The sequence below is a fragment of the Pleurodeles waltl genome, chromosome 3_1, assembly GCF_031143425.1.
Source record: "Pleurodeles waltl isolate 20211129_DDA chromosome 3_1, aPleWal1.hap1.20221129, whole genome shotgun sequence".
Taxonomy (NCBI): domain Eukaryota; kingdom Metazoa; phylum Chordata; class Amphibia; order Caudata; family Salamandridae; genus Pleurodeles; species Pleurodeles waltl.
This window is the reverse complement of record NC_090440.1, coordinates 1988412145-1988436246: the sequence shown is the minus strand read 5'-3', so window position 1 is coordinate 1988436246 and position 24102 is coordinate 1988412145. Positions and strand designations below refer to the sequence as shown.

The 24102-nt window shown below is 44.0% G+C and overlaps 4 non-coding genes and 1 pseudogene across 4 annotated transcripts; all 5 read left to right on the top strand.

Annotated features, from left to right (window-relative positions):
• Positions 1–3478: 3478 nt before the first annotated feature.
• On the top strand, positions 3479–3696 carry LOC138286147 (small nucleolar RNA U3). Its single transcript, XR_011201840.1, has one exon. It is a non-coding gene; the product is annotated as a small nucleolar RNA U3 (small nucleolar RNA).
• A 4123-nt stretch (positions 3697–7819) lies between these two features.
• LOC138286198 (small nucleolar RNA U3) lies at positions 7820–8013 on the top strand (annotated as a pseudogene).
• A 4121-nt stretch (positions 8014–12134) lies between these two features.
• Positions 12135–12352, top strand: LOC138286070 (small nucleolar RNA U3). Its single transcript, XR_011201765.1, has one exon. It is a non-coding gene; the product is annotated as a small nucleolar RNA U3 (small nucleolar RNA).
• Positions 12353–16475: 4123 nt separating this feature from the next.
• LOC138286146 (small nucleolar RNA U3) lies at positions 16476–16693 on the top strand. The gene has a single exon (XR_011201839.1). It is a non-coding gene; the product is annotated as a small nucleolar RNA U3 (small nucleolar RNA).
• A 4123-nt stretch (positions 16694–20816) lies between these two features.
• Positions 20817–21034, top strand: LOC138286145 (small nucleolar RNA U3). Its single transcript, XR_011201838.1, has one exon. It is a non-coding gene; the product is annotated as a small nucleolar RNA U3 (small nucleolar RNA).
• The last annotated feature ends 3068 nt before the right edge of the window (positions 21035–24102 follow it).

Below are 24102 nucleotides of genomic sequence, written 5' to 3'. Positions count from 1 at the left end.
GGCTTATCGCCCTGTCGAATTGACGTGGGGAAAAGGGGCTTTCTAATGCTAGTTAGTCTTTTTAGACTAAAACCAAGAGTAACACCCTGGTCACAGGTCCTAAAATGTATAAGGCTGTTGAGGATCTTAGACCGATGAGGACAAAGAACGCCGTCTTGGGCATTTGCTAAGGTGTTGCACGGGGACTCGCATAGCACAAAGTAACGTAAGCGTAAAGGATTGCATCTGATTACTTACCATAAAAGCCTGTAGGCGCAGCAGAAAATCATTCAGCTTCCCAGGAACGCTCGCACAACCTCTAGTACATCAAGGGCTAGATATCTTAGGACATTGGAATTTTTTAAGATTCATTGGGGACAGTGAAGTTGCAACAATCAAATAATGGTTGGAATAAGCCATCTGGTCTAATATTCTAGCAAATGTCGTTTTTTTGGCTTTCCTGTTTAATTTAAAGCATTCTTACCTCATTGAACGAAATGTTGAGCTGTCAGCATAGGCGTCGTTCCTCTGCTGTCACATTAGTTAAATGCCCTGTCCCCTCGCTTTTGTCAATAACTCTCAACAGAAGACGTTTAATGATCCCTTTGGGCCCCTAATAATGTTCTCGTATGCTATATTAGAACACTGCAAGATTGATAGCCTCATGAAGAAAATCGGAATGCCAGCAGCTTTTAAACAGTAGAATAATCCCTGTACCTTGAAAATGGTAAAGCTGCAATGTGTGGAACCCCGGAGGCCGCCATTTTGGAGTTCAAACATGCCCCAATGCCGGGGAAACGAGGTGGGTGGGTTGGCGGCAGAGCGTGAATTGGAGAAGGTTCCGCTCTGGCGGCAGGCCAGTTGAGTGCTTCAAAACTTTGCCTAATCTTGGCTTTATAGGAGCCAGGAGCGTAGCCCGACTGCCTTCCCAGCAATGTCCTTTTTTAAAATAATGAAATAAATAGATAAGTAAATATAAAAACAAAAAACAAAGTAAGACTAAATTGTGGTACCCTCTAGCCTGCTGGAAGAGGGGATGTGGACTGTTTTTCGCCTTCAACTTGAGCCTGTCGTGCTGAAGCAATACTTTAGTTAGCGGCATAGACCACAGCAGCAGTTTTTAAAGTCTGTATCACTTACCATCTGAGAGCTAAGCCAGATGGCAGCAAAAATGCTGTTGTGACATCTTCCTGTGCCACTGGAACAGAGTGGCATAGCGTTATAAAAAGTTTCTGAAGAAAGAAACTGGAACTAGTGGGGCATATTTAAGAGAGGCTTGCACTGCAGTTGCGTGACTTCTAGTGACGCAACAGCGGTCAGACCTTTTAACCATATCTAGGAGATCACGCAAAGCCACTTGGCGTGGCTTTGAATAGTCCCGTAGATAGTGATTAAGGCAAGGCATTGTAAAGCGGTGCGCTGGCTTACTCTGCATTAGGGAGGCGATCCAAGGGCTTTGCAGTGTGTGTTCCAACGCAACACCCATGTTGTTAGACGCATCCCCAAATTTACAGAGCCATGTAAATCTGGGAATGCACCAACACCTTACCCCTCCCCAGGGGAGGGTCAGTGAGGAGAAATATCTTTATTTCTCTTTGTTGTTTCCCCTTTCTATGTGTGCTGCGTTTTGCAGCACGCATAGGAAAAGGGAAAAGCCTCCCAAGATTGTTTTTGTGTAGGAAGGTGCCTCTTCCTTCACAAAAACAATTTTGCCTACAACGCAGACAACCTTGCACCATGGTGCAAGGTTGCCGGCGCTGGCTCTAGGCAGTCAAAATGGCTCCAGCGCAGTGGAAAAGGACAGTATTGCATACATATAACACATTATTGCCCGTTTTCTTTGACACAGGGCACAGCAATGTGACTTGCTGTGCTGCCCTGCTCCAAAATGTCGTAAATCTGCCCCAGTGTTTGTAAGTGTCAGAGAGTTGTTGCAGAAAAGCCCTGATCTGGAAAGGAAGGGCAGAGTTGTATTTATGAAACAACTGTCTTTTGTTGATGGCTGTTCCTTTCTTCATTTGAGGAAGGGCTGGATGACGGATACATTCACTGAAATGTTCGGTTCCTATTCTGAGGAATACTAGGATCAAAATTGGCCCGACAAGGATTCACTCCCCGGTGAACGGAATCTTCTGTACAAGAAAAATAAACCGTGTTTTGGATACTTCTATAATACAGAGATGCCTAAAAGTCATGGGGCCTGGAAAAGCTGCATATGTTCAAAGCGGCTGGTAGGACAAGGTGTTGCTGATGTGAAGGCTTTCTTTGATGTCCAGGTATTCAGAGCTCATCTGAAAGTGGTAGGTTCCGTTGTAACCCGTGGTTCCTGCGGAATGCCATCGCCTTGTAAGGGTCTTACACGTGAACTGGGGGAGAGTTACTTTGTTTGGGGAGACTGATTGAAGACATTGCCATACATTTGATCTGTGGTGCAACTTTTCAAAATGTAAAGGTAGGTTGCTTGCTACACCTTTTGTTTCCATACTTGCAAACCTACCAGGTCGTTTCTCATTCACTAGCAATCAGTATCACGCTTTCGGCACATTGAAAGGTCATAATCTGAACCAAATATTCTGATTGAAAACTGTCTTCCTGCAAAATCCTGTGGAACCTGCCGTTTTGTTTCAAGTTTTCCCCATTTTCCCTTGTGTAAGGCATTGCAGTAGTCCAAATGAGTGCTAATTAATGCTCTGCCTCTTAACATGTAAATCGATTTGTGTCAGGAAGTTGAACATCTCACCAAGATATCTGAGGATGAAACTACCAGAGAAATCCATGTCTTGGCTCGAGCTTCAAAATGAAGGCTGTGAACAAGAATAATTCCCAGTGTTTTCACCACCTACACTTTCAGCACAGTATGATGTGAACTCAGAGGGCAAGTGTGTGCTGCTTTACTTGAACAGAGTAAGCGCTCTGGTGATTCTGTCCGATCTCCAGTAAAATGCACCCACTTCGTGCAGTCTGATAATGCGTAGCCATCTTGAAATGGTAATAATTGTCATTTAGTGCAGTGCCGAAAGCTCTGGAAGTAACGGTAGACTGTCTTTTTTGTGAGTTTACCAACTGTTTCTCTTACTTTTTAAACAAGTTAAAATGTGTTTGTTGCGGTAAACGAGAGCAGGAAAGGAAAGTATGGCTGCCGTTTCTTTACCTGTTTGAACTTTAACTTTCATACTGTAGTCCTCTGTCTGTTTCAGGAGCAGCCAACAGGTAACCTGTGTGTGTGTGTGTGTGTCTGTGTGTGAGACAGGGCCGGGAAAAGGCAGGCTGAATTTGATTGGTGGCTGATTTCTGATATTCAAATTTTTAAAGCATTGTGTCACCCGAGTTCTAGGGAGAACTCTTTCTTGCACAGAAATGCACGCGCATCTGCTGAATGCTATTTTGTGGTCTTATCTATATATTTATATGTTTTTTGACTTGATGCCCAACAGGTGCTTACTGTAGGTAAGAAGGGTTTCCACTTTTTCTGTCTGTGTGAGCTGGAAGTGGTTCAGGCAAGACTATACTTTCAGGGATCATTTCTATAGTTTTTAACTGAGGAAATGTGTTCGAAAGTGTCTGGTCTTCGCTAACCACGAGGAAGAGTTGTAGTGTTTTCTTCTGAGCGTGAAGCCAGTGGACAGTGTTGCATTTGTGCAGCTGCTGTCTGCTATTCATGAACGTTCCTCTCTTCTTTTACGGAGAACTGGAGGAAGGAAACACAAACTGAGTGGTTAGCTTCTTGTTTCAGTTTAAGAGAGTACAGCATTTTAAACTTCTTTTCTTGGATATTTGATGGTTGCCAGATTCTCACTTGACTTGTATTTGCAATCACCTCTTTTGAGCTTTTTGGGGGCTTTCTTTTATAAACTGAGCTTTTCAAACGGTCTTTCTAATCGTAATTTGGTACATTTAGGTAAAGAGGGTCTTTTCAAATGGACCCGGGGAAGGGGAAGATTTACTCACCTTTTACGCAACTCAGCAGGACAACTTGAGGATAAAACGTAGAGAAACAAAGATATTTCTCCTTGTTGCTCCTCAGTTGGGAAGGCGTACGCGTTCCCAGGTTTACTACTCTTAGTAAATCTGGGAATGCATGAAAGAGCATGGGTGGATGCCTAAGATCACCCACTCCCTACCCATGGAACGCCTTCCCGGCAAACAGTAACGCAAGGCAGCGACTTGCGCTGCCATGGGTTACTCTAGATTTATTAAGACATGCAATGCCACGCAAGGTGGCCTTGCGTGGTTTAGTAAACCTCACTGATGCCCTGGTGTTGCCTTACGCTGTGATAACGCAAGCGTTTCATAAATCTGGGCCTCTATGTTTGATCTATTTTTAGAGTTTAGACATCTTCCACACAATTAGTGCCGCTCAGTGGCTTATCGCCCTGTCGAATTGACGTGGGAAAAAGGGGCTTTCTAATGCTAGTTAGTCTTTTTAGACTAAAACCAAGAGTAACACCCTGGTCACAGGTCCTAAAATGTATAAGGCTGTTGAGGATCTTAGACCGATGAGGACAAAGAACGCCGTCTTGGGCATTTGCTAAGGTGTTGCACGGGGACTCGCATAGCACAAAGTAACGTAAGCGTAAAGGATTGCATCTGATTACTTACCATAAAAGCCTGTAGGCGCAGCAGAAAATCATTCAGCTTCCCAGGAACGCTCGCACAACCTCTAGTACATCAAGGGCTAGATGTCTTAGGACATTGGAATTTTTTAAGATTCATTGGGGACAGTGAAGTTGCAACAATCAAATAATGGTTGGAATAAGCCATCTGGTCTAATATTCTAGCAAATGTCGTTTTTTTGGCTTTCCTGTTTAATTTAAAGCATTCTTACCTCATTGAACGAAATGTTGAGCTGTCAGCATAGGCGTCGTTCCTCTGCTGTCACATTAGTTAAATGCCCTGTCCCCTCGCTTTTGTCAATAACTCTCAACAGAAGACGTTTAATGATCCCTTTGGGCCCCTAATAATGTTCTCGTATGCTATATTAGAACACTGCAAGATTGATAGCCTCATGAAGAAAATCGGAATGCCAGCAGCTTTTAAACAGTAGAATAATCCCTGTACCTTGAAAATGGTAAAGCTGCAATGTGTGGAACCCCGGAGGCCGCCATTTTGGAGTTCAAACATGCCCCAATGCCGGGGAAACGAGGTGGGTGGGTTGGCGGCAGAGCGTGAATTGGAGAAGGTTCCGCTCTGGCGGCAGGCCAGTTGAGTGCTTCAAAACTTTGCCTAATCTTGGCTTTATAGGAGCCAGGAGCGTAGCCCGACTGCCTTCCCAGCAATGTCCTTTTTTAAAATAATGAAATAAATAGATAAGTAAATATAAAAACAAAAAACAAAGTAAGACTAAATTGTGGTACCCTCTAGCCTGCTGGAAGAGGGGATGTGGACTGTTTTTCGCCTTCAACTTGAGCCTGTCGTGCTGAAGCAATACTTTAGTTAGCGGCATAGACCACAGCAGCAGTTTTTAAAGTCTGTATCACTTACCATCTGAGAGCTAAGCCAGATGGCAGCAAAAATGCTGTTGTGACATCTTCCTGTGCCACTGGAACAGAGTGGCATAGCGTTATAAAAAGTTTCTGAAGAAAGAAACTGGAACTAGTGGGGCATATTTAAGAGAGGCTTGCACTGCAGTTGCGTGACTTCTAGTGACGCAACAGCGGTCAGACCTTTTAACCATATCTAGGAGATCACGCAAAGCCACTTGGCGTGGCTTTGAATAGTCCCGTAGATAGTGATTAAGGCAAGGCATTGTAAAGCGGTGCGCTGGCTTACTCTGCATTAGGGAGGCGATCCAAGGGCTTTGCAGTGTGTGTTCCAACGCAACACCCATGTTGTTAGACGCATCCCCAAATTTACAGAGCCATGTAAATCTGGGAATGCACCAACACCTTACCCCTCCCCAGGGGAGGGTCAGTGAGGAGAAATATCTTTATTTCTCTTTGTTGTTTCCCCTTTCTATGTGTGCTGCGTTTTGCAGCACGCATAGGAAAAGGGAAAAGCCTCCCAAGATTGTTTTTGTGTAGGAAGGTGCCTCTTCCTTCACAAAAACAATTTTGCCTACAACGCAGACAACCTTGCACCATGGTGCAAGGTTGCCGGCGCTGGCTCTAGGCAGTCAAAATGGCTCCAGCGCAGTGGAAAAGGACAGTATTGCATACATATAACACATTATTGCCCGTTTTCTTTGACACAGGGCACAGCAATGTGACTTGCTGTGCTGCCCTGCGCCAAAATTTCGTAAATCTGCCCCAGTGTTTGTAAGTGTCAGAGAGTTGTTGCAGAAAAGCCCTGATCTGGAAAGGAAGGGCAGAGTTGTATTTATGAAACAACTGTCTTTTGTTGATGGCTGTTCCTTTCTTCATTTGAGGAAGGGCTGGATGACGGATACATTCACTGAAATGTTCGGTTCCTATTCTGAAGAATACTAGGATCAAAATTGGCCCGACAAGGATTCACTCCCCGGTGAACGGAATCTTCTGTACAAGAAAAATAAACCGTGTTTTGGATACTTCTATAATACAGAGATGCCTAAAAGTCATGGGGCCTGGAAAAGCTGCATATGTTCAAAGCGGCTGGTAGGACAAGGTGTTGCTGATGTGAAGGCTTTCTTTGATGTCCAGGTATTCAGAGCTCATCTGAAAGTGGTAGGTTCCGTTGTAACCCGTGGTTCCTGCGGAATGCCATCGCCTTGTAAGGGTCTTACACGTGAACTGGGTGAGAGTTACTTTGTTTGGGGAGACTGATTGAAGACATTGCCATACATTTGATCTGTGGTGCAACTTTTCAAAATGTAAAGGTAGGTTGCTTGCTACACCTTTTGTTTCCATACTTGCAAACCTACCAGGTCGTTTCTCATTCACTAGCAATCAGTATCACGCTTTCGGCACATTGAAAGGTCATAATCTGAACCAAATATTCTGATTGAAAACTGTCTTCCTGCAAAATCCTGTGGAACCTGCCGTTTTGTTTCAAGTTTTCCCCATTTTCCCTTGTGTAAGGCATTGCAGTAGTCCAAATGAGTGCTAATTAATGCTCTGCCTCTTAACATGTAAATCGATTTGCGTCAGGAAGTTGAACATCTCACCAAGATATCTGAGGATGACACTACCAGAGAAATCCATGTCTTGGCTCGAGCTTCAAAATGAAGGCTGTGAACAAGAATAATTCCCAGTGTTTTCACCACCTACACTTTCAGCACAGTATGATGTGAACTCAGAGGGCAAGTGTGTGCTGCTTTACTTGAACAGAGTAAGCGCTCTGGTGATTCTGTCCGATCTCCAGTAAAATTCACCCACTTCGTGCAGTCTGATAATGCGTAGCCATCTTGAAATGGTAATAATTGTCATTTAGTGCAGTGCCGAAAGCTCTGGAAGTAACGGTAGACTGTCTTTTTTGTGAGTTTACCAACTGTTTCTCTTACTTTTTAAACAAGTTAAAATGTGTTTGTTGCGGTAAACGAGAGCAGGAAAGGAAAGTATGGCTGCCGTTTCTTTACCTGTTTGAACTTTAACTTTCATACTGTAGTCCTCTGTCTGTTTCAGGAGCAGCCAACAGGTAACCTGTGTGTGTGTGTGTGTGTCTGTGTGTGAGACAGGGCCGGGAAAAGGCAGGCTGAATTTGATTGGTGGCTGATTTCTGATATGCAAATTTTTAAAGCATTGTGTCACCCGAGTTCTAGGGAGAACTCTTTCTTGCACAGAAATGCACGCGCATCTGCTGAATGCTATTTTGTGGTCTTATCTATATATTTATATGTTTTTTGACTTGATGCCCAACAGGTGCTTACTGTAGGTAAGAAGGGTTTCCACTTTTTCTGTCTGTGTGAGCTGGAAGTGGTTCAGGCAAGACTATACTTTCAGGGATCATTTCTATAGTTTTTAACTGAGGAAATGTGTTCGAAAGTGTCTGGTCTTCGCTAACCACGAGAGCGCGAAGCCAGTGGACAGTGTTGCATTTGTGCAGCTGCTGTCTGCTATTGATGAACGTTCCTCTCTTCTTTTACGAAGAACTGGAGGAAGGAAACACAAACTGAGTGGTTAGCTTCTTGTTTCAGTTTAAGAGAGTACAGCATTTTAAACTTCTTTTCTTGGATATTTGATGGTTGCCAGATTCTCACTTGACTTGTATTTGCAATCACCTCTTTTGAGCTTTTTGGGGGCTTTCTTTTATAAACTGAGCTTTTCAAACGGTCTTTCTAATCGTAATTTGGTACATTTAAGTAAAGAGGGTCTTTTCAAATGGACCCGGGGAAGGGGAAGATTTACTCACCTTTTACGCAACTCAGCAGGACAACTTGAGGATAAAACGTAGAGAAACAAAGATATTTCTCCTTGTTGCTCCTCAGTTGGGAAGGCGTACGCGTTCCCAGGTTTACTACTCTTAGTAAATCTGGGAATGCATGAAAGAGCATGGGTGGATGCCTAAGATCACCCACTCCCTACCCATGGAACGCCTTCCCGGCAAACAGTAACGCAAGGCAGCGACTTGCGCTGCCATGGGTTACTCTAGATTTATTAAGACATGCAATGCCACGCAAGGTGGCCTTGCGTGGTTTAGTAAACCTCACTGATGCCCTGGTGTTGCCTTACGCTGTGATAACGCAAGCGTTTCATAAATCTGGGCCTCTATGTTTGATCTATTTTTAGAGTTTAGACATCTTCCACACAATTAGTGCCGCTCAGTGGCTTATCGCCCTGTCGAATTGACGTGGGAAAAAGGGGCTTTCTAATGCTAGTTAGTCTTTTTAGACTAAAACCAAGAGTAACACCCTGGTCACAGGTCCTAAAATGTATAAGGCTGTTGAGGATCTTAGACCGATGAGGACAAAGAACGCCGTCTTGGGCATTTGCTAAGGTGTTGCACGGGGACTCGCATAGCACAAAGTAACGTAAGCGTAAAGGATTGCATCTGATTACTTACCATAAAAGCCTGTAGGCGCAGCAGAAAATCATTCAGCTTCCCAGGAACGCTCGCACAACCTCTAGTACATCAAGGGCTAGATGTCTTAGGACATTGGAATTTTTTAAGATTCATTGGGGACAGTGAAGTTGCAACAATCAAATAATGGTTGGAATAAGCCATCTGGTCTAATATTCTAGCAAATGTCGTTTTTTTGGCTTTCCTGTTTAATTTAAAGCATTCTTACCTCATTGAACGAAATGTTGAGCTGTCAGCATAGGCGTCGTTCCTCTGCTGTCACATTAGTTAAATGCCCTGTCCCCTCGCTTTTGTCAATAACTCTCAACAGAAGACGTTTAATGATCCCTTTGGGCCCCTAATAATGTTCTCGTATGCTATATTAGAACACTGCAAGATTGATAGCCTCATGAAGAAAATCGGAATGCCAGCAGCTTTTAAACAGTAGAATAATCCCTGTACCTTGAAAATGGTAAAGCTGCAATGTGTGGAACCCCGGAGGCCGCCATTTTGGAGTTCAAACATGCCCCAATGCCGGGGAAACGAGGTGGGTGGGTTGGCGGCAGAGCGTGAATTGGAGAAGGTTCCGCTCTGGCGGCAGGCCAGTTGAGTGCTTCAAAACTTTGCCTAATCTTGGCTTTATAGGAGCCAGGAGCGTAGCCCGACTGCCTTCCCAGCAATGTCCTTTTTTAAAATAATGAAATAAATAGATAAGTAAATATAAAAACAAAAAACAAAGTAAGACTAAATTGTGGTACCCTCTAGCCTGCTGGAAGAGGGGATGTGGACTGTTTTTCGCCTTCAACTTGAGCCTGTCGTGCTGAAGCAATACTTTAGTTAGCGGCATAGACCACAGCAGCAGTTTTTAAAGTCTGTATCACTTACCATCTGAGAGCTAAGCCAGATGGCAGCAAAAATGCTGTTGTGACATCTTCCTGTGCCACTGGAACAGAGTGGCATAGCGTTATAAAAAGTTTCTGAAGAAAGAAACTGGAACTAGTGGGGCATATTTAAGAGAGGCTTGCACTGCAGTTGCGTGACTTCTAGTGACGCAACAGCGGTCAGACCTTTTAACCATATCTAGGAGATCACGCAAAGCCACTTGGCGTGGCTTTGAATAGTCCCGTAGATAGTGATTAAGGCAAGGCATTGTAAAGCGGTGCGCTGGCTTACTCTGCATTAGGGAGGCGATCCAAGGGCTTTGCAGTGTGTGTTCCAACGCAACACCCATGTTGTTAGACGCATCCCCAAATTTACAGAGCCATGTAAATCTGGGAATGCACCAACACCTTACCCCTCCCCAGGGGAGGGTCAGTGAGGAGAAATATCTTTATTTCTCTTTGTTGTTTCCCCTTTCTATGTGTGCTGCGTTTTGCAGCACGCATAGGAAAAGGGAAAAGCCTCCCAAGATTGTTTTTGTGTAGGAAGGTGCCTCTTCCTTCACAAAAACAATTTTGCCTACAACGCAGACAACCTTGCACCATGGTGCAAGGTTGCCGGCGCTGGCTCTAGGCAGTCAAAATGGCTCCAGCGCAGTGGAAAAGGACAGTATTGCATACATATAACACATTATTGCCCGTTTTCTTTGACACAGGGCACAGCAATGTGACTTGCTGTGCTGCCCTGCGCCAAAATGTCGTAAATCTGCCCCAGTGTTTGTAAGTGTCAGAGAGTTGTTGCAGAAAAGCCCTGATCTGGAAAGGAAGGGCAGAGTTGTATTTATGAAACAACTGTCTTTTGTTGATGGCTGTTCCTTTCTTCATTTGAGGAAGGGCTGGATGACGGATACATTCACTGAAATGTTCGGTTCCTATTCTGAAGAATACTAGGATCAAAATTGTCCCGACAAGGAGTCACTCCCCGGTGAACGGAATCTTCTGTACAAGAAAAATAAACCGTGTTTTGGATACTTCTATAATACAGAGATGCCTAAAAGTCATGGGGCCTGGAAAAGCTGCATATGTTCAAAGCGGCTGGTAGGACAAGGTGTTGCTGATGTGAAGGCTTTCTTTGATGTCCAGGTATTCAGAGCTCATCTGAAAGTGGTAGGTTCCGTTGTAACCCGTGGTTCCTGCGGAATGCCATCGCCTTGTAAGGGTCTTACACGTGAACTGGGGGAGAGTTACTTTGTTTGGGGAGACTGATTGAAGACATTGCCATACATTTGATCTGTGGTGCAACTTTTCAAAATGTAAAGGTAGGTTGCTTGCTACACCTTTTGTTTCCATACTTGCAAACCTACCAGGTCGTTTCTCATTCACTAGCAATCAGTATCACGCTTTCGGCACATTGAAAGGTCATAATCTGAACCAAATATTCTGATTGAAAACTGTCTTCCTGCAAAATCCTGTGGAACCTGCCGTTTTGTTTCAAGTTTTCCCCATTTTCCCTTGTGTAAGGCATTGCAGTAGTCCAAATGAGTGCTAATTAATGCTCTGCCTCTTAACATGTAAATCGATTTGCGTCAGGAAGTTGAACATCTCACCAAGATATCTGAGGATGAAACTACCAGAGAAATCCATGTCTTGGCTTGAGCTTCAAAATGAAGGCTGTGAACAAGAATAATTCCCAGTGTTTTCACCACCTACACTTTCAGCACAGTATGATGTGAACTCAGAGGGCAAGTGTGTGCTGCTTTACTTGAACAGAGTAAGCGCTCTGGTGATTCTGTCCGATCTCCAGTAAAATGCACCCACTTCGTGCAGTCTGATAATGCGTAGCCATCTTGAAATGGTAATAATTGTCATTTAGTGCAGTGCCGAAAGCTCTGGAAGTAACGGTAGACTGTCTTTTTTGTGAGTTTACCAACTGTTTCTCTTACTTTTTAAACAAGTTAAAATGTGTTTGTTGCGGTAAACGAGAGCAGGAAAGGAAAGTATGGCTGCCGTTTCTTTACCTGTTTGAACTTTAACTTTCATACTGTAGTCCTCTGTCTGTTTCAGGGGCAGCCAACAGGTAACCTGTGTGTGTGTGTGTGTCTGTGTGTGAGACAGGGCCGGGAAAAGGCAGGCTGAATTTGATTGGTGGCTGATTTCTGATATGCAAATTTTTAAAGCATTGTGTCACCCGAGTTCTAGGGAGAACTCTTTCTTGCACAGAAATGCACGCGCATCTGCTGAATGCTATTTTGTGGTCTTATCTATATATTTATATGTTTTTTGACTTGATGCCCAACAGGTGCTTACTGTAGGTAAGAAGGGTTTCCACTTTTTCTGTCTGTGTGAGCTGGAAGTGGTTCAGGCAAGACTATACTTTCAGGGATCATTTCTATAGTTTTTAACTGAGGAAATGTGTTCGAAAGTGTCTGGTCTTCGCTAACCACGAGGAAGAGTTGTAGTGTTTTCTTCTGAGCGCGAAGCCAGTGGACAGTGTTGCATTTGTGCAGCTGCTGTCTGCTATTGATGAACGTTCCTCTCTTCTTTTACGAAGAACTGGAGGAAGGAAACACAAACTGAGTGGTTAGCTTCTTGTTTCAGTTTAAGAGAGTACAGCATTTTAAACTTCTTTTCTTGGATATTTGATGGTTGCCAGATTCTCACTTGACTTGTATTTGCAATCACCTCTTTTGGGCTTTTTGGGGGCTTTCTTTTATAAACTGAGCTTTTCAAACGGTCTTTCTAATCGTAATTTGGTACATTTAAGTAAAGAGGGTCTTTTCAAATGGACCCGAGGAAGGGGAAGATTTACTCACCTTTTACGCAACTCAGCAGGACAACTTGAGGATAAAACGTAGAGAAACAAAGATATTTCTCCTTGTTGCTCCTCAGTTGGGAAGGCGTACGCGTTCCCAGGTTTACTACTCTTAGTAAATCTGGGAATGCATGAAAGAGCATGGGTGGATGCCTAAGATCACCCACTCCCTACCCATGGAACGCCTTCCCGGCAAACAGTAACGCAAGGCAGCGACTTGCGCTGCCATGGGTTACTCTAGATTTATTAAGACATGCAATGCCACGCAAGGTGGCCTTGCGTGGTTTAGTAAACCTCACTGATGCCCTGGTGTTGCCTTACGCTGTGATAACGCAAGCGTTTCATAAATCTGGGCCTCTATGTTTGATCTATTTTTAGAGTTTAGACATCTTCCACACAATTAGTGCCGCTCAGTGGCTTATCGCCCTGTCGAATTGACGTGGGGAAAAGGGGCTTTCTAATGCTAGTTAGTCTTTTTAGACTAAAACCAAGAGTAACACCCTGGTCACAGGTCCTAAAATGTATAAGGCTGTTGAGGATCTTAGACCGATGAGGACAAAGAACGCCGTCTTGGGCATTTGCTAAGGTGTTGCACGGGGACTCGCATAGCACAAAGTAACGTAAGCGTAAAGGATTGCATCTGATTACTTACCATAAAAGCCTGTAGGCGCAGCAGAAAATCATTCAGCTTCCCAGGAACGCTCGCACAACCTCTAGTACATCAAGGGCTAGATATCTTAGGACATTGGAATTTTTTAAGATTCATTGGGGACAGTGAAGTTGCAACAATCAAATAATGGTTGGAATAAGCCATCTGGTCTAATATTCTAGCAAATGTCGTTTTTTTGGCTTTCCTGTTTAATTTAAAGCATTCTTACCTCATTGAACGAAATGTTGAGCTGTCAGCATAGGCGTCGTTCCTCTGCTGTCACATTAGTTAAATGCCCTGTCCCCTCGCTTTTGTCAATAACTCTCAACAGAAGACGTTTAATGATCCCTTTGGGCCCCTAATAATGTTCTCGTATGCTATATTAGAACACTGCAAGATTGATAGCCTCATGAAGAAAATCGGAATGCCAGCAGCTTTTAAACAGTAGAATAATCCCTGTACCTTGAAAATGGTAAAGCTGCAATGTGTGGAACCCCGGAGGCCGCCATTTTGGAGTTCAAACATGCCCCAATGCCGGGGAAACGAGGTGGGTGGGTTGGCGGCAGAGCGTGAATTGGAGAAGGTTCCGCTCTGGCGGCAGGCCAGTTGAGTGCTTCAAAACTTTGCCTAATCTTGGCTTTATAGGAGCCAGGAGCGTAGCCCGACTGCCTTCCCAGCAATGTCCTTTTTTAAAATAATGAAATAAATAGATAAGTAAATATAAAAACAAAAAACAAAGTAAGACTAAATTGTGGTACCCTCTAGCCTGCTGGAAGAGGGGATGTGGACTGTTTTTCGCCTTCAACTTGAGCCTGTCGTGCTGAAGCAATACTTTAGTTAGCGGCATAGACCACAGCAGCAGTTTTTAAAGTCTGTATCACTTACCATCTGAGAGCTAAGCCAGATGGCAGCAAAAATGCTGTTGTGACATCTTCCTGTGCCACTGGAACAGAGTGGCATAGCGTTATAAAAAGTTTCTGAAGAAAGAAACTGGAACTAGTGGGGCATATTTAAGAGAGGCTTGCACTGCAGTTGCGTGACTTCTAGTGACGCAACAGCGGTCAGACCTTTTAACCATATCTAGGAGATCACGCAAAGCCACTTGGCGTGGCTTTGAATAGTCCCGTAGATAGTGATTAAGGCAAGGCATTGTAAAGCGGTGCGCTGGCTTACTCTGCATTAGGGAGGCGATCCAAGGGCTTTGCAGTGTGTGTTCCAACGCAACACCCATGTTGTTAGACGCATCCCCAAATTTACAGAGCCATGTAAATCTGGGAATGCACCAACACCTTACCCCTCCCCAGGGGAGGGTCAGTGAGGAGAAATATCTTTATTTCTCTTTGTTGTTTCCCCTTTCTATGTGTGCTGCGTTTTGCAGCACGCATAGGAAAAGGGAAAAGCCTCCCAAGATTGTTTTTGTGTAGGAAGGTGCCTCTTCCTTCACAAAAACAATTTTGCCTACAACGCAGACAACCTTGCACCATGGTGCAAGGTTGCCGGCGCTGGCTCTAGGCAGTCAAAATGGCTCCAGCGCAGTGGAAAAGGACAGTATTGCATACATATAACACATTATTGCCCGTTTTCTTTGACACAGGGCACAGCAATGTGACTTGCTGTGCTGCCCTGCTCCAAAATGTCGTAAATCTGCCCCAGTGTTTGTAAGTGTCAGAGAGTTGTTGCAGAAAAGCCCTGATCTGGAAAGGAAGGGCAGAGTTGTATTTATGAAACAACTGTCTTTTGTTGATGGCTGTTCCTTTCTTCATTTGAGGAAGGGCTGGATGACGGATACATTCACTGAAATGTTCGGTTCCTATTCTGAGGAATACTAGGATCAAAATTGGCCCGACAAGGATTCACTCCCCGGTGAACGGAATCTTCTGTACAAGAAAAATAAACCGTGTTTTGGATACTTCTATAATACAGAGATGCCTAAAAGTCATGGGGCCTGGAAAAGCTGCATATGTTCAAAGCGGCTGGTAGGACAAGGTGTTGCTGATGTGAAGGCTTTCTTTGATGTCCAGGTATTCAGAGCTCATCTGAAAGTGGTAGGTTCCGTTGTAACCCGTGGTTCCTGCGGAATGCCATCGCCTTGTAAGGGTCTTACACGTGAACTGGGGGAGAGTTACTTTGTTTGGGGAGACTGATTGAAGACATTGCCATACATTTGATCTGTGGTGCAACTTTTCAAAATGTAAAGGTAGGTTGCTTGCTACACCTTTTGTTTCCATACTTGCAAACCTACCAGGTCGTTTCTCATTCACTAGCAATCAGTATCACGCTTTCGGCACATTGAAAGGTCATAATCTGAACCAAATATTCTGATTGAAAACTGTCTTCCTGCAAAATCCTGTGGAACCTGCCGTTTTGTTTCAAGTTTTCCCCATTTTCCCTTGTGTAAGGCATTGCAGTAGTCCAAATGAGTGCTAATTAATGCTCTGCCTCTTAACATGTAAATCGATTTGTGTCAGGAAGTTGAACATCTCACCAAGATATCTGAGGATGAAACTACCAGAGAAATCCATGTCTTGGCTCGAGCTTCAAAATGAAGGCTGTGAACAAGAATAATTCCCAGTGTTTTCACCACCTACACTTTCAGCACAGTATGATGTGAACTCAGAGGGCAAGTGTGTGCTGCTTTACTTGAACAGAGTAAGCGCTCTGGTGATTCTGTCCGATCTCCAGTAAAATGCACCCACTTCGTGCAGTCTGATAATGCGTAGCCATCTTGAAATGGTAATAATTGTCATTTAGTGCAGTGCCGAAAGCTCTGGAAGTAACGGTAGACTGTCTTTTTTGTGAGTTTACCAACTGTTTCTCTTACTTTTTAAACAAGTTAAAATGTGTTTGTTGCGGTAAACGAGAGCAGGAAAGGAAAGTATGGCTGCCGTTTCTTTACCTGTTTGAACTTTAACTTTCATACTGTAGTCCTCTGTCTGTTTCAGGAGCAGCCAACAGGTAACCTGTGTGTGTGTGTGTGTGTCTGTGTGTGAGACAGGGCCGGGAAAAGGCAGGCTGAATTTGATTGGTGGCTGATTTCTGATATTCAAATTTTTAAAGCATTGTGTCACCCGAGTTCTAGGGAGAACTCTTTCTTGCACAGAAATGCACGCGCATCTGCTGAATGCTATTTTGTGGTCTTATCTATATATTTATATGTTTTTTGACTTGATGCCCAACAGGTGCTTACTGTAGGTAAGAAGGGTTTCCACTTTTTCTGTCTGTGTGAGCTGGAAGTGGTTCAGGCAAGACTATACTTTCAGGGATCATTTCTATAGTTTTTAACTGAGGAAATGTGTTCGAAAGTGTCTGGTCTTCGCTAACCACGAGGAAGAGTTGTAGTGTTTTCTTCTGAGCGTGAAGCCAGTGGACAGTGTTGCATTTGTGCAGCTGCTGTCTGCTATTCATGAACGTTCCTCTCTTCTTTTACGGAGAACTGGAGGAAGGAAACACAAACTGAGTGGTTAGCTTCTTGTTTCAGTTTAAGAGAGTACAGCATTTTAAACTTCTTTTCTTGGATATTTGATGGTTGCCAGATTCTCACTTGACTTGTATTTGCAATCACCTCTTTTGAGCTTTTTGGGGGCTTTCTTTTATAAACTGAGCTTTTCAAACGGTCTTTCTAATCGTAATTTGGTACATTTAAGTAAAGAGGGTCTTTTCAAATGGACCCGAGGAAGGGGAAGATTTACTCACCTTTTACGCAACTCAGCAGGACAACTTGAGGATAAAACGTAGAGAAACAAAGATATTTCTCCTTGTTGCTCCTCAGTTGGGAAGGCGTACGCGTTCCCAGGTTTACTACTCTTAGTAAATCTGGGAATGCATGAAAGAGCATGGGTGGATGCCTAAGATCACCCACTCCCTACCCATGGAACGCCTTCCCGGCAAACAGTAACGCAAGGCAGCGACTTGCGCTGCCATGGGTTACTCTAGATTTATTAAGACATGCAATGCCACGCAAGGTGGCCTTGCGTGGTTTAGTAAACCTCACTGATGCCCTGGTGTTGCCTTACGCTGTGATAACGCAAGCGTTTCATAAATCTGGGCCTCTATGTTTGATCTATTTTTAGAGTTTAGACATCTTCCACACAATTAGTGCCGCTCAGTGGCTTATCGCCCTGTCGAATTGACGTGGGGAAAAGGGGCTTTCTAATGCTAGTTAGTCTTTTTAGACTAAAACCAAGAGTAACACCCTGGTCACAGGTCCTAAAATGTATAAGGCTGTTGAGGATCTTAGACCGATGAGGACAAAGAACGCCGTCTTGGGCATTTGCTAAGGTGTTGCACGGGGACTCGCATAGCACAAAGTAACGTAAGCGTAAAGGATTGCATCTGATTACTTACCATAAAAGCCTGTAGGCGCAGCAGAAAATCATTCAGCTTCCCAGGAACGCTCGCACAACCTCTAGTACATCAAGGGCTAGATATCTTAGGACATTGGAATTTTTTAAGATTCATTGGGGACAGTGAAGTTGCAACAATCAAATAATGGTTGGAATAAGCCATCTGGTCTAATATTCTAGCAAATGTCGTTTTTTTGGCTTTCCTGTTTAATTTAAAGCATTCTTACCTCATTGAACGAAATGTTGAGCTGTCAGCATAGGCGTCGTTCCTCTGCTGTCACATTAGTTAAATGCCCTGTCCCCTCGCTTTTGTCAATAACTCTCAACAGAAGACGTTTAATGATCCCTTTGGGCCCCTAATAATGTTCTCGTATGCTATATTAGAACACTGCAAGATTGATAGCCTCATGAAGAAAATCGGAATGCCAGCAGCTTTTAAACAGTAGAATAATCCCTGTACCTTGAAAATGGTAAAGCTGCAATGTGTGGAACCCCGGAGGCCGCCATTTTGGAGTTCAAACATGCCCCAATGCCGGGGAAACGAGGTGGGTGGGTTGGCGGCAGAGCGTGAATTGGAGAAGGTTCCGCTCTGGCGGCAGGCCAGTTGAGTGCTTCAAAACTTTGCCTAATCTTGGCTTTATAGGAGCCAGGAGCGTAGCCCGACTGCCTTCCCAGCAATGTCCTTTTTTAAAATAATGAAATAAATAGATAAGTAAATATAAAAACAAAAAACAAAGTAAGACTAAATTGTGGTACCCTCTAGCCTGCTGGAAGAGGGGATGTGGACTGTTTTTCGCCTTCAACTTGAGCCTGTCGTGCTGAAGCAATACTTTAGTTAGCGGCATAGACCACAGCAGCAGTTTTTAAAGTCTGTATCACTTACCATCTGAGAGCTAAGCCAGATGGCAGCAAAAATGCTGTTGTGACATCTTCCTGTGCCACTGGAACAGAGTGGCATAGCGTTATAAAAAGTTTCTGAAGAAAGAAACTGGAACTAGTGGGGCATATTTAAGAGAGGCTTGCACTGCAGTTGCGTGACTTCTAGTGACGCAACAGCGGTCAGACCTTTTAACCATATCTAGGAGATCACGCAAAGCCACTTGGCGTGGCTTTGAATAGTCCCGTAGATAGTGATTAAGGCAAGGCATTGTAAAGCGGTGCGCTGGCTTACTCTGCATTAGGGAGGCGATCCAAGGGCTTTGCAGTGTGTGTTCCAACGCAACACCCATGTTGTTAGACGCATCCCCAAATTTACAGAGCCATGTAAATCTGGGAATGCACCAACACCTTACCCCTCCCCAGGGGAGGGTCAGTGAGGAGAAATATCTTTATTTCTCTTTGTTGTTTCCCCTTTCTATGTGTGCTGCGTTTTGCAGCACGCATAGGAAAAGGGAAAAGCCTCCCAAGATTGTTTTTGTGTAGGAAGGTGCCTCTTCCTTCACAAAAACAATTTTGCCTACAACGCAGACAACCTTGCACCATGGTGCAAGGTTGCCGGCGCTGGCTCTAGGCAGTCAAAATGGCTCCAGCGCAGTGGAAAAGGACAGTATTGCATACATATAACACATTATTGCCCGTTTTCTTTGACACAGGGCACAGCAATGTGACTTGCTGTGCTGCCCTGCTCCAAAATGTCGTAAATCTGCCCCAGTGTTTGTAAGTGTCAGAGAGTTGTTGCAGAAAAGCCCTGATCTGGAAAGGAAGGGCAGAGTTGTATTTATGAAACAACTGTCTTTTGTTGATGGCTGTTCCTTTCTTCATTTGAGGAAGGGCTGGATGACGGATACATTCACTGAAATGTTCGGTTCCTATTCTGAGGAATACTAGGATCAAAATTGGCCCGACAAGGATTCACTCCCCGGTGAACGGAATCTTCTGTACAAGAAAAATAAACCGTGTTTTGGATACTTCTATAATACAGAGATGCCTAAAAGTCATGGGGCCTGGAAAAGCTGCATATGTTCAAAGCGGCTGGTAGGACAAGGTGTTGCTGATGTGAAGGCTTTCTTTGATGTCCAGGTATTCAGAGCTCATCTGAAAGTGGTAGGTTCCGTTGTAACCCGTGGTTCCTGCGGAATGCCATCGCCTTGTAAGGGTCTTACACGTGAACTGGGGGAGAGTTACTTTGTTTGGGGAGACTGATTGAAGACATTGCCATACATTTGATCTGTGGTGCAACTTTTCAAAATGTAAAGGTAGGTTGCTTGCTACACCTTTTGTTTCCATACTTGCAAACCTACCAGGTCGTTTCTCATTCACTAGCAATCAGTATCACGCTTTCGGCACATTGAAAGGTCATAATCTGAACCAAATATTCTGATTGAAAACTGTCTTCCTGCAAAATCCTGTGGAACCTGCCGTTTTGTTTCAAGTTTTCCCCATTTTCCCTTGTGTAAGGCATTGCAGTAGTCCAAATGAGTGCTAATTAATGCTCTGCCTCTTAACATGTAAATCGATTTGTGTCAGGAAGTTGAACATCTCACCAAGATATCTGAGGATGAAACTACCAGAGAAATCCATGTCTTGGCTCGAGCTTCAAAATGAAGGCTGTGAACAAGAATAATTCCCAGTGTTTTCACCACCTACACTTTCAGCACAGTATGATGTGAACTCAGAGGGCAAGTGTGTGCTGCTTTACTTGAACAGAGTAAGCGCTCTGGTGATTCTGTCCGATCTCCAGTAAAATGCACCCACTTCGTGCAGTCTGATAATGCGTAGCCATCTTGAAATGGTAATAATTGTCATTTAGTGCAGTGCCGAAAGCTCTGGAAGTAACGGTAGACTGTCTTTTTTGTGAGTTTACCAACTGTTTCTCTTACTTTTTAAACAAGTTAAAATGTGTTTGTTGCGGTAAACGAGAGCAGGAAAGGAAAGTATGGCTGCCGTTTCTTTACCTGTTTGAACTTTAACTTTCATACTGTAGTCCTCTGTCTGTTTCAGGAGCAGCCAACAGGTAACCTGTGTGTGTGTGTGTGTGTCTGTGTGTGAGACAGGGCCGGGAAAAGGCAGGCTGAATTTGATTGGTGGCTGATTTCTGATATTCAAATTTTTAAAGCATTGTGTCACCCGAGTTCTAGGGAGAACTCTTTCTTGCACAGAAATGCACGCGCATCTGCTGAATGCTATTTTGTGGTCTTATCTATATATTTATATGTTTTTTGACTTGATGCCCAACAGGTGCTTACTGTAGGTAAGAAGGGTTTCCACTTTTTCTGTCTGTGTGAGCTGGAAGTGGTTCAGGCAAGACTATACTTTCAGGGATCATTTCTATAGTTTTTAACTGAGGAAATGTGTTCGAAAGTGTCTGGTCTTCGCTAACCACGAGGAAGAGTTGTAGTGTTTTCTTCTGAGCGTGAAGCCAGTGGACAGTGTTGCATTTGTGCAGCTGCTGTCTGCTATTCATGAACGTTCCTCTCTTCTTTTACGGAGAACTGGAGGAAGGAAACACAAACTGAGTGGTTAGCTTCTTGTTTCAGTTTAAGAGAGTACAGCATTTTAAACTTCTTTTCTTGGATATTTGATGGTTGCCAGATTCTCACTTGACTTGTATTTGCAATCACCTCTTTTGAGCTTTTTGGGGGCTTTCTTTTATAAACTGAGCTTTTCAAACGGTCTTTCTAATCGTAATTTGGTACATTTAGGTAAAGAGGGTCTTTTCAAATGGACCCGGGGAAGGGGAAGATTTACTCACCTTTTACGCAACTCAGCAGGACAACTTGAGGATAAAACGTAGAGAAACAAAGATATTTCTCCTTGTTGCTCCTCAGTTGGGAAGGCGTACGCGTTCCCAGGTTTACTACTCTTAGTAAATCTGGGAATGCATGAAAGAGCATGGGTGGATGCCTAAGATCACCCACTCCCTACCCATGGAACGCCTTCCCGGCAAACAGTAACGCAAGGCAGCGACTTGCGCTGCCATGGGTTACTCTAGATTTATTAAGACATGCAATGCCACGCAAGGTGGCCTTGCGTGGTTTAGTAAACCTCACTGATGCCCTGGTGTTGCCTTACGCTGTGATAACGCAAGCGTTTCATAAATCTGGGCCTCTATGTTTGATCTATTTTTAGAGTTTAGACATCTTCCACACAATTAGTGCCGCTCAGTGGCTTATCGCCCTGTCGAATTGACGTGGGAAAAAGGGGCTTTCTAATGCTAGTTAGTCTTTTTAGACTAAAACCAAGAGTAACACCCTGGTCACAGGTCCTAAAATGTATAAGGCTGTTGAGGATCTTAGACCGATGAGGACAAAGAACGCCGTCTTGGGCATTTGCTAAGGTGTTGCACGGGGACTCGCATAGCACAAAGTAACGTAAGCGTAAAGGATTGCATCTGATTACTTACCATAAAAGCCTGTAGGCGCAGCAGAAAATCATTCAGCTTCCCAGGAACGCTCGCACAACCTCTAGTACATCAAGGGCTAGATGTCTTAGGACATTGGAATTTTTTAAGATTCATTGGGGACAGTGAAGTTGCAACAATCAAATAATGGTTGGAATAAGCCATCTGGTCTAATATTCTAGCAAATGTCGTTTTTTTGGCTTTCCTGTTTAATTTAAAGCATTCTTACCTCATTGAACGAAATGTTGAGCTGTCAGCATAGGCGTCGTTCCTCTGCTGTCACATTAGTTAAATGCCCTGTCCCCTCGCTTTTGTCAATAACTCTCAACAGAAGACGTTTAATGATCCCTTTGGGCCCCTAATAATGTTCTCGTATGCTATATTAGAACACTGCAAGATTGATAGCCTCATGAAGAAAATCGGAATGCCAGCAGCTTTTAAACAGTAGAATAATCCCTGTACCTTGAAAATGGTAAAGCTGCAATGTGTGGAACCCCGGAGGCCGCCATTTTGGAGTTCAAACATGCCCCAATGCCGGGGAAACGAGGTGGGTGGGTTGGCGGCAGAGCGTGAATTGGAGAAGGTTCCGCTCTGGCGGCAGGCCAGTTGAGTGCTTCAAAACTTTGCCTAATCTTGGCTTTATAGGAGCCAGGAGCGTAGCCCGACTGCCTTCCCAGCAATGTCCTTTTTTAAAATAATGAAATAAATAGATAAGTAAATATAAAAACAAAAAACAAAGTAAGACTAAATTGTGGTACCCTCTAGCCTGCTGGAAGAGGGGATGTGGACTGTTTTTCGCCTTCAACTTGAGCCTGTCGTGCTGAAGCAATACTTTAGTTAGCGGCATAGACCACAGCAGCAGTTTTTAAAGTCTGTATCACTTACCATCTGAGAGCTAAGCCAGATGGCAGCAAAAATGCTGTTGTGACATCTTCCTGTGCCACTGGAACAGAGTGGCATAGCGTTATAAAAAGTTTCTGAAGAAAGAAACTGGAACTAGTGGGGCATATTTAAGAGAGGCTTGCACTGCAGTTGCGTGACTTCTAGTGACGCAACAGCGGTCAGACCTTTTAACCATATCTAGGAGATCACGCAAAGCCACTTGGCGTGGCTTTGAATAGTCCCGTAGATAGTGATTAAGGCAAGGCATTGTAAAGCGGTGCGCTGGCTTACTCTGCATTAGGGAGGCGATCCAAGGGCTTTGCAGTGTGTGTTCCAACGCAACACCCATGTTGTTAGACGCATCCCCAAATTTACAGAGCCATGTAAATCTGGGAATGCACCAACACCTTACCCCTCCCCAGGGGAGGGTCAGTGAGGAGAAATATCTTTATTTCTCTTTGTTGTTTCCCCTTTCTATGTGTGCTGCGTTTTGCAGCACGCATAGGAAAAGGGAAAAGCCTCCCAAGATTGTTTTTGTGTAGGAAGGTGCCTCTTCCTTCACAAAAACAATTTTGCCTACAACGCAGACAACCTTGCACCATGGTGCAAGGTTGCCGGCGCTGGCTCTAGGCAGTCAAAATGGCTCCAGCGCAGTGGAAAAGGACAGTATTGCATACATATAACACATTATTGCCCGTTTTCTTTGACACAGGGCACAGCAATGTGACTTGCTGTGCTGCCCTGCGCCAAAATTTCGTAAATCTGCCCCAGTGTTTGTAAGTGTCAGAGAGTTGTTGCAGAAAAGCCCTGATCTGGAAAGGAAGGGCAGAGTTGTATTTATGAAACAACTGTCTTTTGTTGATGGCTGTTCCTTTCTTCATTTGAGGAAGGGCTGGATGACGGATACATTCACTGAAATGTTCGGTTCCTATTCTGAAGAATACTAGGATCAAAATTGGCCCGACAAGGATTCACTCCCCGGTGAACGGAATCTTCTGTACAAGAAAAATAAACCGTGTTTTGGATACTTCTATAATACAGAGATGCCTAAAAGTCATGGGGCCTGGAAAAGCTGCATATGTTCAAAGCGGCTGGTAGGACAAGGTGTTGCTGATGTGAAGGCTTTCTTTGATGTCCAGGTATTCAGAGCTCATCTGAAAGTGGTAGGTTCCGTTGTAACCCGTGGTTCCTGCGGAATGCCATCGCCTTGTAAGGGTCTTACACGTGAACTGGGTGAGAGTTACTTTGTTTGGGGAGACTGATTGAAGACATTGCCATACATTTGATCTGTGGTGCAACTTTTCAAA